The sequence below is a fragment of the Anas acuta genome, chromosome 2, assembly GCF_963932015.1.
Source record: "Anas acuta chromosome 2, bAnaAcu1.1, whole genome shotgun sequence".
Lineage (NCBI taxonomy): Eukaryota > Metazoa > Chordata > Aves > Anseriformes > Anatidae > Anas > Anas acuta.
In genome coordinates this window covers 152060700-152076278 of record NC_088980.1, presented here as the reverse complement: position 1 = coordinate 152076278, position 15579 = coordinate 152060700, and the positions used below count along the sequence as shown (strand labels likewise).

General features: G+C 37.9%; 1 long non-coding RNA gene across 1 annotated transcript in view; it reads right to left on the bottom strand.

Annotated features, from left to right (window-relative positions):
- Nucleotides 1-3237: 3237 nt before the first annotated feature.
- The window catches only part of LOC137851860 (uncharacterized), a 31487-nt gene continuing 19145 nt past the window's right edge, over nucleotides 3238-15579 (bottom strand). The window contains exons 2-3 of the long non-coding RNA XR_011093546.1: nucleotides 7456-7526; nucleotides 3238-3422 (exon numbers count right to left, since the gene is read on the bottom strand). This is a non-coding gene — a long non-coding RNA (uncharacterized lncRNA). The remainder of the gene's footprint in view (nucleotides 3423-7455; nucleotides 7527-15579) is intronic.

Sequence of the window (15579 nt, the reverse complement as noted above, 5' to 3'; positions counted from 1 at the left end):
TTGCATTTCAGGTGAACTTTAATTACCACCTTTCTGTTTTTGTTTTATCATTATTATTATTTTATTATTATTATTTTTAGGGAGAGACAGACGTTATTTGTCCATTTGAATTTCTATTTTATTCTTAAGCTTCTTAACTAAAAAATGTAAAATGATTTTTTTTTTCATTTCTATTATTTTCACTTTATCTTAATCTCTTGTATGAGACCACTCTTTATGCAATGAAAAAACATTCAGTGATCATTTACTCTTTTTTTTTTTTCAAATTTTTTTTAATTAGAGCTCAAAATAATTTGACATGAGATTTAGGAGACTAAAGTGAGTACAAAATAGAAAAAAAAAGAAAAAGAAAAAGAAAAAAGAGAGAGAAAAAAAAAGAAGAAAAAGAGAGAAAAAAATTACCCATGATAATAATAAAGCATTAAGTGTTCTTCCTAGAACACCATGGAATAATGACTTTGCTCTGAGGATCTCTATATGGATCTCTAAAATGATAGAGGTTGTGGTGAATTTTTAAAAGATCTGATAAGAAAAAAAAAAAAAAAGGAATAAAAAAACAGTGACATGAGATAATTCATATTTTAAAATATTAGCTAGATGTGTATAATTAGATCACATTTTTCAACTTCATACATAAATACAGCATTTATTGTGGGGTGTTCATAATACGTCCCCCTCTAGCGGCCATTTCATATAACGTGCTGATAAAGAGAACAGGCTGAACAATTCCCGGGAAGACAGGTTTGTAACTGAAAAGAATGTACTTTTTTACATTTTTAATTTTCCTTAAAGCTTTTCCTTTTAATGTAGCTGGAAACAGAAATATTACATGTTCAAGTGCTGTGTAAAGACCAAAAGAATCTGCAACAGAACTTCCTCATGCTAGAAACAAATTATAGTATAAGAAGGGAGTTTATCCAAAGAGCTGCCTGAGGAGAGAAGATACATGGTACAGCTTGCACACATCTTCTGCAGAACACTAATAAAGGTATATAACCAAATGATAACAGTTAAAATATCATACTGATATTCTTTGCAAGTACTAAACCATAACATAGAATCACAGAACTACAGAAACACAGAAAAACTGAAGTTGGAAGGGACCTTCTAGAGGTCATCTACCTCCATCTTTCTGCTGATGCAGGGTCACTTGCAGTAGGTTGCCCAGGACTGTGTCCAGCTGGGTTTTGAAAGATGGAGACACCACAATATCTCTGGGCAACCCGTTTCAGTGTTTGATCACTCTTGCAATAAAAAGAAATAAATGTATAAATATATATATATTTTTTTTCTGTATGTTCAGATATCTTGTTCTTAAAGTTGTGCCCATTGACTTTTGACCAGTCACTGAGAAGAGTCTATATCTCTGCTTCATTCCCACCCATAAGATATTTATACATTGGTAAGATTTCTCTGAGCTTTCTCTTTTCCAGGCTGAACAGTCCCACCTCTCAGTCTCTCCTTATATGAAAGATGTTCCAATCACTTCATTGTTTTCATGGCCCTTCTCTGGAGTAGCTTCAGTAAGTCGATGATCATCCATGATCATCTTAAATATACGTATCTGTATGCACATGCATATAGACATATAGATATAGGTGTGTTCTACAGAAATACCATAGAGAGCCTTTGCCTTGGTCTTTCCAGATGTTTTGGGGCAGGAGGTAGAGGAAGCTGTTTCACCACCTCTAGCCTGACTACTGCTATTATGATTAGTTGAGGAACTCTATCCACATATCATTACTTTGGTCCTGGGTTTGTTGATGTAGGTTCATGTATTCCAACCTAGATAACAAAAGGTTAAATGTTGTTCCTTTTTCAATATAACATCTAAATGGTCCACACCTAACAACTTCGTATGTGGTCAGAACATGCATGTCCAAAATCCCTATATGTAGTAAGGACTTCTACTCCCCCTCTTCTGGTTACACGCTTCTTGCTCAGTACTCCACAGACATTGTGCCATGCATTTTTGCTTTCTAGGTTGTTTCAATGCCTATGTGCAGCATCTAAAGGCCACATCCCTCCTTGTTTTGCACGATAGCGCAAAATAAATGGAACTGGGCCAGTGGTATGGGAGGGAACACCAACATTATAATCAAGTGTTACAGGTGCCATCTATACACCAATTAGATTTAACAAGGTGAGCATTTCATGTACTTTGAGATGTGGATGTGGATAACTGTATGATTACCTGGAGGGACAGATACCCAGTCATGGTTGCACTTTTGAAGCTGAGAAAGCTGGTAAGTGCCAGTTTAGCCTAGATGATGTGTTTTAAACACCACATATTCTTATGAATGTTCATTTTTACAAAGTGAGATGGAGAAAATAAAAAGGCACATAAATACAAGAAAGCCAGCACCAAACTTTCTCCCTGCCACATACTAACAGTGAATTGAGACAATATAATGATTTATGAGAAGCTCACTGAAGAGCATAGAACTTTGTATTAGACTTTGAGAAAACATATGGCAGATGAACAGGAAATGAGATGAAGAATAATAATTGGAAGCCACTACATATCAATTTTGATGGTAGTAGGAGATAACTAAGGATCATTTAGAAAAACCTGCCAGTTATTTTTGTGCTAATAATAGTCACAAAAATTGGCACTGGTACACTGATAATGGCATTTTGATTACCTGCATCTCCATGAGATCTCTCAGCTTTCCATCAATAAACTTTGTGGTGACAATTTACATAAGGTGAGATTGCTTTCCAGGAAGTGGTTATTATTACAGACAGTCAGGAAAATTCTTCCTGTTATGGTCAGATCTCAGCTATTTTGTGTAGCCAGGAGGCACAGCAATACAGATGAACTGAAGACCCTTCTCATTGCAGCCTTCCAGGGATCTATGCGTAAAAGCACAATGCAACACAGGCTTGTCCTGTTTGTGCTTGTCATTAACAAGTGATTGTTGGAATAGTCCCATAATAATAACAGTAGTTATACTTGCAGAGTGTTGTGGGAAAAGCTTATTTGAACCCACATATATATATTCTTATTATCAGTACGTGTTCAAACAAACTTGAATTCGTTTACCTAAATAGAAAGCACTGCCAAAAAACTTTTCTCCAATGGTCTTCCTTAAATTCTTACATCACATTTTTGATCCTAGGATATGAAAGCTCCTTGAAGAGGAGTCAAGGTCTATCTTCATTGTACAAATTCAGATAGAGGGATGAGTTGGTTGAACTTGCTGCCTTAGCAGTTAATACATCTTGTTACAAAATTCTGTAAGTCTGACTTATCCCTATTTCACATAATTTCAGGAATACTCATTTCATTGTGGTCTAAGTACTTTATTAGTCTGCAATGCATGCTAAAATGAAATAATCACATTGTATATGAAGCACTCATTTTCTCTATCCTGTAGAGGAGACAGCTGTCAAGGATGGGCGTTGATATATCACAAAAGCTAAAAAATTACAAAGAAAACACACATTAGTTACAAGTTATTGTCATGTAAATAATGCATTTGTTTCATAAATAGTGTCCTAATTGTCAAAAAAGACAGCATGAGACACAAACCAATGTGATTAGAATAAGATGTAAACAAGAATAAAAATAAAATAAAATAAAATAAAATAAAATGATATAAAATAAAATAAAATAAAATAAAATGATAAAAATAAAATAAAATAAAATAAAATAAAATAAAATAAAATAAAATAAAATAAAATAAAATAAAATAAAAAATAAAATAAAAAATACCACAGACAATAGCATTTTAAAGCTACACAGAATCCAATAATTTGCAAATTGGGATTTCTATAGGAGGAAGTAAAAATAACAAAGAATTAATTCTGGGGGGGGAAAGAATATGATATTTGACTAGCAGGATGCTGAACAAATAAAGTGATTTCATGCTATAAAAAGTAAACAATAATGAAATGGAAGATGAATTCTCTTAAGAATGATTATAGGGAATTAGAGATGAAGGACAAAGGAAAAAGCAAATATATTAAATAATTACCATCTGCCAGCATAAATGAGGAGAAAGTTGAAGAATGGAGCTTCGCTGAAATTAAGAAATGATTTCCAGAGAAGAGCCCCTTAGGAACTCCAAAATGCAGCCATAAAATAAATTATGACTAGTCACTTTTACAGTTGTCAGAAAGGTGAGTTGCTTTACAAATGCTAAAATGACAAATCATGGAGTGACTGAAAACCTTGAAGGGAAATGTAGCTTAAAAACTGAAATATGAATCACTGAATTAAAAGAATCACGTGTTCTATCCATTCATGTAAAACACCTGTGGATTGAGTCAGCTAATTAAACCATTCAAAATGGAGAAGTTGAAGTATGAATTGAGAGACTGCCTCTTTTTCCTGAAGGAGAACATTTAAAGAATATGTAGACAAATATTTTTAAAAGTACCATTGATTGACTTGATTGACAAATGGAGTGTTCATGATTAAAAATAAGATACTTTACTTTAAGCAGTTATCTTACTTTATTAGATAGAAGTGTGTTTTTACGTTGTATATATTTTATGGAATAGAATAGAATAGAATAGAATAGAATAGAATAGAATAGAATAGAATAGAATAGAATAGAATAGTTCAGTTGCAAAAGACCTTCAAAGATCATCCAGTCCAACTAACTGCCTGACCAATTCACAGCGAACTGGAAGTTAAAACACATTATTGAAGGCACTGTCAAAATGCCTCTTGAAAACTGGCAGGCATTGGGCATCCACCACCTCACTAGCAAGCCTGTTTCAGTGTTTGACCACACTCATGGAAAATATTTTTTTCCCAATCTCTAGTCTGAACCTGCCCTGGTGCAGCTTTGTGCTATTCTTACTGGTTATCACAGAAAAGAGACCAGCACCTCCCTCTCCACTTCCTGTCCTCAGGGGAGAGCAGTGAGGTTGCTTTGCAGCCTCCTTTCCTCCAAACTAGATAACTGTGGTGTGGTTTTACCCTGCTGGGCAGATGAACTCCACCACAACTGCTCTCTCACTCCCCCTCCCCAAAGGACTGGATTGTGGATCCCAAACCATGCACAAAAGGTGAGGCTGCACCAACACTAAATACAGTGGGCAAGTCACCTCTTTTGATCAGCTGGGTATTCTGCGTTCAGTGCATCCTAAAATGTAGTTTGTCCACTTGGCTGCCAGGGCACACTGCTGTCTCATGCTGAGCTGCTGCTGCTGCTGTCAACCAGCACCCTCAGATGCTTTTCTGAAGAGCTGTTTTCTAACCACTCTTCTCCCAGTCTGTAACTGTGTCCAGCATTACCCTGTCCACGGTGCAGCACCCAGCATTTTCCCTTGTTGAACTTCATGCTGTTGCTGATTGTCTAATTATTTTCATGAAGAGAAAAAAATAGTCTGTACTCTCAGCAGGTATGAGCTAAGGCATAGGGTTACTGTGGAATATGTAATCAGTAGTTTAATGTCTCTGTGTAAGACTGGTGGTTATCCACTGGTGGTTAGCCAGGTTTTGATATTGAGTTCAGAGAGGCTTGAATATCTTCCCTCCTTTTGCAGCAAGCTTTCCACGACATAAACTGCCTGTTGCTCTACAAAACATAATAGCACTTAGCTACTGGTTTTCTGAATGCTACTAAACTGAAATAATTAATCACTGTAAAGTTCTATCAAAAAAGTTGAGGAAAAGGATGAATCATACAAGTAGATATGAAACAGTCTGCTGCATTAACGTTGCTTAAAAGTGGCCAAACGCACACACACACACAAAGAATGGGGAAAACATTGAAAAAGTCCTTCAAATGTGCCATGAAATATATGGCTCCCAAAGAGAAAATGAATAGAATGCCGTCAAAGCATGCTATGGGAGGGTACCGTAACTCTTAGGAGGTGGTTTTATTGCTGTGGAAGGCACTTTTTATACCTCAACCAGAGCACTTTCTGCAGCTTTTGTTGTAATACCTCAGCAAGAACATAATTGCCCTTGAGCTAGTAAGAAACATAGCAACAAGAATAATATCCTTTGAGATATGTCACAGAAAGGTTAAAGGAGTTTGGTCTAGTGCAGTACAAAGGGACTTTGTAACAAACTAATTGAAGTTTCTGGGTCTATTAATAAACTATCAGCCATCATCTGAAGAATGAAAATCATGGGGAAAAGTTTATTAGAATGGTTTAATTTTAATATTTAGCACACTAAAGCACACAACATACAATAGACCAGATGCTCATCTGGGGAAACTTGAGGTCAGGCTATGAATTCCATCAAATTATACTAATTTATACCTGCTGAGGATCTATCTTGCAATTAAATTTTCCTCAGAACATTCTTGTTTATATGAAACCTTTCCATTTTAGTAAGTTATTGTACTTACTAAAATGGATAAATAATTCCTTCAAAGTGACACACAGAGTGAATGTCAAGAGAGTTTTTTCTTTGTTTTATTTCTCCCTTGGTGTCACATTTCCTTTTCTACTGGTCTCATTCAAAGTCCACTAAGCAGTACAACCAAGACAGATTGGCATAGGGTTCTTTGATCAATTAGATTTTAGACAGAAGTTGTGGGAAGACTTTTTCCTTTCCATGACACAGTTCAAGCATTTTGGGATCTTCTCAATGTCAAATTTAATTTAATTGTTTTCTTTATTGTAGTGAAATACTTTTCCTATGGGAAAATACTTACATGTACTTTGGAAAAATACTGTCCTTACATCAGATATTAAACCACATGTTTACCTGACATGATTTCAAAACTTAAGGTTAATCTAGAATGACATGTACTTTGTAACAAAACAAGACCTATGGTTACATAACACCTTCTGTGCCAATGGTTACTTTTGATGGGAAACTTTTCTATAATATATAATTTGAAAAAGTTTATTATGTGATACTAATTTCAGAGATACTTCTGAAAACATCCTTGGTTAGACCTGGGCCAAGACAGAATCACAGAATCATCTAGGTTGGAAGAGACCTCCAAGATCACCTAGTCCAACCTCTGACTTAACACTAACAAGTCCTCCACTAAACGATCCTTGCACTCAGTTTTGTTGAACTTCATGAGGTTTATACAGGCCCACCTAGCAAGTCTGTCAAGATCCCTCTGGATGGTGTCCCTTCCTTCCAGCATGTCAACCACACCACAGAGCTTGGTGTCATCCACAAACTTGCTGTTGTGGTTTAACCCATCTGACAGCTAAGCACCACTCAGTTGTTTGCTCCCCCTCAGTGGGATGGGGGAGGGAATTGGGGAAAAAAAAGAAAAAAAAAAAAAGTAAAAATGTATGGATTGAGATAAAGACAGATTATTAGGACAGAAAAATAAAGAAAAAAAAAATACTAATGATAGTGATAATAGCAATAATTATAATAATGTGTACAAAACAAGTGATGCAATTGCTCATCACCCACTGACAGATATCCCATCCCACCCCTGAGCAGTGGTCCACCCCACTCTGTCCAACCTCCCCATATTAGCTGCTCAGCATGATGTCATATGGTATTGGACATACCTTTGGTTAGTCTGGGTCAGCTGTCCTGGTTCTGTGTCCTTCCAGTTCCTTGTGCACCCCCAGCCTCGTCACTGTTAGGGCAGCATAAGAAACTGAAAAGTCTTTGGCTAAACACTACTCTGCAATAGTTAAAACATCAGTGTATTATCAATATCATTCTCATCCTAAATCCAAAATACAGTACCATATCATCTCCTAGGAGGAAAATTAACTCTACCCTAGCCAAAACCAGGACACTTTCTGAGGGTGCACTCAATCCTGCTGTCCATACTACCAACAAAGGTGTTAAATAATACTGGTCCCAGTACAGACCCCTGAGGGACACCATTTGTCACTGATTTTCACTTGGACATTGAGCTGTTGACTACAACTCTCTGGCTGTGACCATATAGTCAATTCCTTACCCATGGAATGGTCCATCTGTTAAATCCATATCTCTCCAATTTAGAGACAAGCATCTCATGGGGAACAGTGTCAAATGCTTTGCACAAGTCCAGGCAGATGATGTCAGTTGCTCTTCCCTTATCTATCAATGCTGTAACTCCATTGTAGTAGGCCAACAGGTCATGCAGGACTTGCCCTTAGTGAAGCCATGTTGGCTATCACCAATCACCTCTTTCTTTTCTATGTGCCTTTGCATAGTTTCCATGAGGATCTGTTCCATGAAGTCGTTGGGTACAGAGATGAGACTGACTGGTCTGTGGTTCTCTAGGTCTTTCTTTTTTTTATTTTTTTCCTTTACAAAAAATGGGGGTTACCATTTTTCTGGTCATTGTGAACTTTGCTACTACAACTTTTCAAATATGATGGATACAGGTTTAGCAACTCAGCTGCCTGTTCTTTCAGGACTCTCAGATGCCTCTCATTAGGTCCCATGGACTTGTGCACATTCAGGTTCCTTAGATAGCCTTGAACCTGATCTTCTGCAGTAGGCAGTTCTTTATTCTCTCAGTCCCTACCCTAGTCATCATTACTGTTTATTACACCCAGCAACTTTACAGCCAGAAGCACATCATATTTAGAACCTCAGTGTGGAGCTCCAGAGCAAGCATAAGATTATCCCTGCTCCAGAGAGTTAGCCTTGATTAAGAGCTAAACTCTCACCCAGGTTCCCTCTCACTTCCCCTCCTCAATAGGACAAGGGAAGAAAGTAGAGTGGAAAAGTCCATGTTTTATGACAAAGCCAAGGTGATCACTTATTAGCAAATCAGACTCAACATGGGGAATTTTCTTTACTGACAGTTAAAATATATTTGGTATTAAGAAAAAAAAAAAGACAAAAAACAACAACAACAACAACAAAAAAAAAAAACAAAATGAAAACATCTTCCCCTTGCTTGCTTTCTCAGGTTCAATGTCACCCCCTCATATCTGACTCTTCTACCTGCAGGTGGCACTTGGATGGGATGGGATGGGATGGGATGGGATGGGATGGGATGGGATGGGATGGGATGGGATGGGATGGGATGGGATGGGATGGGGGCTGCGCTCAGCCCCTCCAGCCCCTCTCGGCTGCCCCTTCCCCCTCACCTGTGTCCCTGCTCCAGCAGGGGCCCTGCACTGGGCTGCAGCCCTTCAGGAACACCCTGCTCCTGCGGGGGCTCCCCACGGCCGCAGCTCCCTCAGGAAATGTCCCCCTGCTGGGGTGGGCCCTTCCCGGGCTGCAGGGTGGAGATCTGCTCCAGCGGGGGCTCTGCAGGGCTGCCGGGGAATCCCTGCTGCCTGTGGGCCTGGAGCCCCTCCTGCCCTCCTCCTGCTGGGGTCTGGGCCCTCTGCTGCTTCTCCCTCACCCTGGGCCTCCTCCTCGGCCTGTGCTTGCTCTGCCCTTTCTGAAAAAGACATTGACCCGTTAGAACTGGCACTGCTGCTATGCTTTTGCTGAAGGTATACCACTTAATAATAAGGATTTAATATAGTTGTTTTTTGTTGTTTGTTTGTTCTTAACCTATGTGAGGCTTAAATGGCTACAAAATAGGAGGACGGGAGGACAAGGAGATGCAGATTTATCTGTACACCTACAGTCATATACACACGGTTTACCTGGAGTTTACATACTGTACTCAAACAGCACTATCAGTAAAGGGTGGAGACAAAAGTACCCTCGCCACTTGCCCCAGTTAAATGCACTTGCATTGCATAGTAGTGCAGTAAATGGATCTCGGTTTGGATTTATATGCTATATAGCATGAGAAAGAGAGGAAGAATTTGCCCATCAGACAATCACACCTCTTTTCACTTGTTGATCAGCAGTTGCAGCTCACTTCAGACTTAAGTGGGATTATATGATTTACCTTTCCTTTTGAGCTTTTTCTTCTTATCTGTGAGAAAATCACACAAAAGCAGCTATTTCTTTCTAAACAGACTGGGAAAAATAGATGGAAAAGAAAAACAACAACAGCAAAAAAGATACTAAATCAAAGATGACCACATTCACAACCGAACCTACATATTTTGTACCCAATTTGAAATGTTCCCTTTGCTTGAAAATGAAACCAGTGAGGCAGATGGAAAGCAAATGAATCCACTGGGCTTGGATACTCCCAGGCAACAATGAGGAAGACTGAATTTTTCTTTGTTTCTCTGAGTAAGTGCTGCACAAACTAACCAAGCATTGCTAATCATTTTTATAGAGTTGATATGCTCAAAGGAGATCCCATTGGGAAGCAGAGTGTTAGGGAACAGGACTTCATGCTTTGCTCATTTTTAAAGAAGTGCAGCAACAAGTTTTTTGAAATGTAGATGAAATCAGAAGGATTCTATTAGTAGCAGTAGGAAATAAAGATAGATTTTAAATGTATACCGGCTAAGGAAAGCAACCACTTGTAAATAATGGACTCTATTTGAAGACCTGGTGAATATGTTTTGATCAAATCATGGCACTTTATTATTATTTTTTAAGTTCCCCCCAGATTATTCCCCATTTTATTGAACACAAATAAAGCTGAAAATATAATGATTAATGCAAAAATGGATAATTTAGGCCTTTTAGTATGGCAATGAATCTGTGTTCTCAAATTTGAGTTAATTAAATCTTCCCGATTTCCATGAATTCAGTGTTTACTGTGTGATAGTTTTTTTTCTGTTTGCTTAGTTTTGTTTTTGTTTTTAATTATGTCATTGTAATATCCTATATTTCACTTAAAAAAAACAAACAAGCAAACAAAAAAAAAAAAAAAACCACATACCCCTATTCTTTATGCTTCTTCTAAAATCTTTTCCATCTAAAAGAATTTCTAAGCTTTCTTATTCATTAGATACAGTCGGGAAAGAAAATACTAACTTTTCACTGCAAACTGAAACTAAGTGGTAATGCTCAAAAGGTTGTAATGTAGTGATTAAGGTGTAGGGGCACTGACAGAAGTATTAGAATAATATCCTTATATACAGCTCAGATGTACAAAGGCAGCTTACAGTCACACATCTGTTTAGACCATGGCAGATGATTACAGACAAGTGCCTTTATATATAAATCAAATTAAACGATTTCAGATCTATTACATATGTGTTCAGAACCCTTTCAACCCTTTCAAACCAGGTTTTGGTGTCAGGCCCTTTTCTGTTGCCTGGAAAGAAAAGCAGTTTAGAGGTTTAACAGACACATTTAGATGTGCCTTAATCTGGTTACTCTCATAGTCATATTCCTTTTATCTTCTTTTCTCAGTTGATCTTCATCCTGACCTTGACTTACCATGTGCCTTTGTGTTAGATCCAAAATAAATATTTAATTATGGAAGAGAGATACTATGCCTATAGGAGGACCTCTGAGCTAGCTTCAGAGGAAAATTAAGGTCAATACTGCAATGTCTAAATTTAGTGCATTGTCAGAGGACAGGGTCAACAGTCTGGTGCTACTACCTACCAAGGATTTTAAGAATATAATCCATTAAAAAATAATAATAATAAGAAAAGGTTAATTGCAGATACTGTCAGCAGTATTTTTGACTTCTCAGGAATGTGGTGCATCTTTCCTCTTACAATTTACTATCCTTTGAAAGCATATAATTCAAGCAGGAAGCTTGTTGATCAAGATAGAATTGTGGATTCTTACCTTTCATCCAAGATCTAGTCATTAAAAATACACATGTGGAGTATATGAAACTGAAACAAATCTGTGTTCTGATTTAAAGCAGAGATTTTGAATCTCAGCCTCCAGCATCACAGTTTGAATGTCTAGATCATTTGATCAAAGGATATGCTCAGGTATTTCACTCATAGTATTGAGCTGCATTTAAATATAAGGTATAAATTTGGGCTTACATACCAAATAAAATGAATTTACTCTCTAAATTATTGGCATGGACATATACAGAAATGGTTATTCATTTAAGGACATGGATGTATTAGAACAAATCTAGAGGAAGGCCATGAAGATGATCAAGGGGATGATCATAGGAGCACCTCTCCTATGAAGACAGGCTGAGGGAGTTGGGGTTGGTCAGCCTGGAGAAAAGAAGACTCCAGAAAGACCTTATAGCAGCCTTCCAGTACCTAACAGGGCCTACAGGAAAGCTGTAGATGGACCAAAGATGGACTCTTTGGTGCAGCAATAGGAGTTATGGGTTAAACTACAAATAAAAATAAAAAATATATAAAAAAAAGAAAAAGTAGATTTAGGTTAGACATTAGGAAGAAATTCTTGACTCAGTGAGTACTGGAGAGAGTACTCAGTGAGGTACTGGAATGGGTTGCCCAAAGAAATTGTATATGCCCCATCACTGGCAGTGTTCAAGGTCAGGCTGGATGGGGCTTTGAGCAACCTTGTCTGGTTGGAGGTGTCCCTGCCCATGGCAGGGGGGGGTTGGAATAAAATGATCTTTAAAGGTCCCTGCCAACCTGAGCCATTCAATGATTCTATGATTCAGGTATCATGTTTTCCTAGATCTTGTTGTTGAAGCTCTTTCTGTATGTTAATAAAGGTTCATCAGATGAGACTGTAGGAGAACATAAAAGCAATTATTTAGGAGAGAAGACTGACTTCCTGTTCTTAAAATTGCAGGTAACTGAAGATTATTATTTTTGATTTATTCATCTATGTATTTTTACAGCATAAAGTGTTCTTAACAGGAGGGAAATCTCCCCTTAAATTGGAAGAGTCTCCCCTTGTACTCTACTTGTTGGTTATTTACTTAAGAAAAGTAGGTTTGATTTGCCTTACAGAGAAAGAAGGAACTTAAGCTTTTCCATTTCTATTTTAACTACTTGACGAATAGACAGAGATTTACTTTCTTATCTAACAGGAAGCGACTGTCTTTCTCCTTTCTGTTCTTTTTATAAAAGGGTTTAGCTATTTAATTTCAGGAGAAAGATCAGCTTATGAAACTTGAGAGTACTAAGCTATTTGGAAGTTAAAATCTTGTTTCCCTCAGAGGGCCTTCCTAAAACTGCTGTCATCTGAAAAGCACAAGTTGAGAGTCAAACCTCTCTTCCGTAAAGGAGAGCCTGGAATTAGTAGGGCTCACTAATTCCTCTTCCCAAGAAAATGCATTAATCCCTACTAAACATGAAGCCTGGAGTGTGCTCTTTCCCTTTTCTCTTTCTTTGAATGTTGCTGTGACTCAGCTAATATTGAATAGGAAATGCATGTTTTGAAGGAAGAGATCTCCAGATATTAATGTGTTATACCTTTTACAAAATGTGCATACTTGCTGAAACTTCTCAACACCAGAAGGATATCAAAGCTTTTTATTGACTGAGGTGGGCTTTCATTTTCACCACAGATGTTTCAGAGCTGAAAGCTTCTAAGAAGCATTTTGCAAAGTTGACATCCAATAAAAATCAATGAGTTCATAGGTGGTCTCAAACAAGAATCACATCCAATCAATTTTTCATCTTTCATAAGGTTTTCAGGACACTCATTATGCTATTCAAGGCATATTGAAAATATATTGATCTTCACTGAATGTGTAAACAAATCCCTTGAATGTTGCTGTATTGAGCTCTCCCAAACTCTATATATAGAGTCAGGAAAATAAAAGGGAATATACAATTCTAACATTGAGATTTACAATACCAGGTTCACCTTACAGAAAAATGTTGGTGAAAAAATACTAATCACAAATTACAATGAATGTACAAATATTATTCCTATTCAAACAAAATCTCTTCTCCAGCATGTCCAGTTAAAATAGCTTACTTCAATCTCAGTTTTCATGAAATAGATCTCATATTAGATAAGTTAAAAATTACTCCATTGCTGCATACACCTTCAACCTTTTTTTTATGGAAGGAAGGAAAGTATTCCTGCTAAACTGAGAAACAGCAAACAAAAGTAGTGTACTAAAAGGAAATGAAAGGGGCAATAAATAAGATTCATTCTTCATGTTAGTGAAGTCAATGAAAAGAGATCATTGACTTCTAAAGAATTAGAATTTCACTCTGCAAATTTTGATTAGTATTGGGAAGGTATTTTTAGCCTAAGAGCCTTTCTGCTAAAAATTAAATTTTAAAACTATTTGAAAATTCAAATTAATTTAAATTAGTATTTCAAATTTAAAGCACATTTTGGACAGGTGTTTTTTTTTTTTTTTTTCTGAATAATGGAAATATAAAAGCTAAATATAAATATTATATTTCAATATGACATTTTTTAAAAAAATCTCAATTTGTCTTTTAGAATATAGATTACAACAACAACAACAACAAAATCCATCTTTTTTTTTTTCCACATTAAAATAAATCTCTCATGCAAATGAGGTTGCAGCCAACTTCAAATGTTTACCCCATCTCTTTTCACCTCATGTATTTTCAGCTTTATTGTACAAAAATATTTATAGAGAATTAATTCCTCTTACTTTTTTTGAGGTAAGAGGAATTGAGATGGATCTGGGGGTCGTGGTAGACAGCAAGTTGAATATGAGCCAGCAGTGTGCCCTGGCAGCCAGGAGGGCCAACCGTGTCCTGGGGTGCATCAAGCACGGCATCGCTAGTAGGTCAAGGGAGGTGATTGTCCCGCTCTACTCTGCGCTGGTGCGGCCTCACCTCGAGTACTGTGTGCAGTTCTGGGCACCACAGTATAAAAAGGACATAAAACTGTTGGAGAGTGTCCAGAGGAGGGCTACGAAGATGGTGAAAGGCCTGGAGGGGAAGACGTACGAGGAACGGCTGAGGGCACTGGGCCTGTTCAGCCTGGAGAAGAGGAGGCTGAGGGGAGACCTCATCGCAGTCTACAACTTCCTCGTAAGGGGGTGTCGAGAGGCAGGAGACCTTTTCTCCATTAACACCAGCGACAGGACCCGCGGGAATGGAGTTAAGCTGAGGCAGGGGAAGTTTAGGCTGGACATCAGGAAGGGGTTCTTCACAGAGAGAGTGGTTGCACACTGGAACAGGCTCCCCAGGGAAGTGGTCACTTCACTGAGCCTGTCTGAATTTAAGAAGAGATTGGACTGTGCACTTAGTCACATGGTCTGAACTTTTGGGTAGACCTGTGCGGTGTCAAGAGTTGGACTTGATGATCCTTAAGGGTCCCTTCCAACTCAGGATATTCTATGATTCTATGAGATGTTCTGGTGACAGAGTTGGGCACATAAGGAGTAAAGAATTCCAGAAAAGTGTTTAAAAAATGCCTTAATTTGTCTTAATTATTTCCTCTGATTAATATAGCAGTAGGTAGTTGATATAACTGTGGGTAGACTGCATCAAAGAATGGTTGAGACCTGTAGGTCATCTGGTCAACACCTGTTCAGGCAGGGAAACCTAGACCCAGTTGGCCAGGTTCATGTCCAGATGGCTTTGACTATATCCAAAGTAGGAGAATCCACAACCTCTCAGAGCTACCTGTGCCAACGTTTGATCACCTGCACAGTAAAGTGCTTCCTGATGTTTAGAAGGAGCCTCCTATGTTCCAGTTTGTGCTTATTGGCTGTTGTCCTGGCACCACTGAAAAGAGCCTAGCTTCATCTTCTTTCGATCTTCTCTTCAGGTATTTATAGACATTGGTAAGAGACACCCTGAACCATCTCTCCTTCAGGTTGAACAGTCCCAACTGTCTCAGCCTCTCTCTCCAGAGATGCTCCAGCAATCCCTTCATCATCTTGGTGGCCCGTAGAACTGGACTTCCATTAATATGTCCACATCTCTCTCATACAGGGGAGCCCAGAACTGGACACAGTACTCCAGATGTGTCCT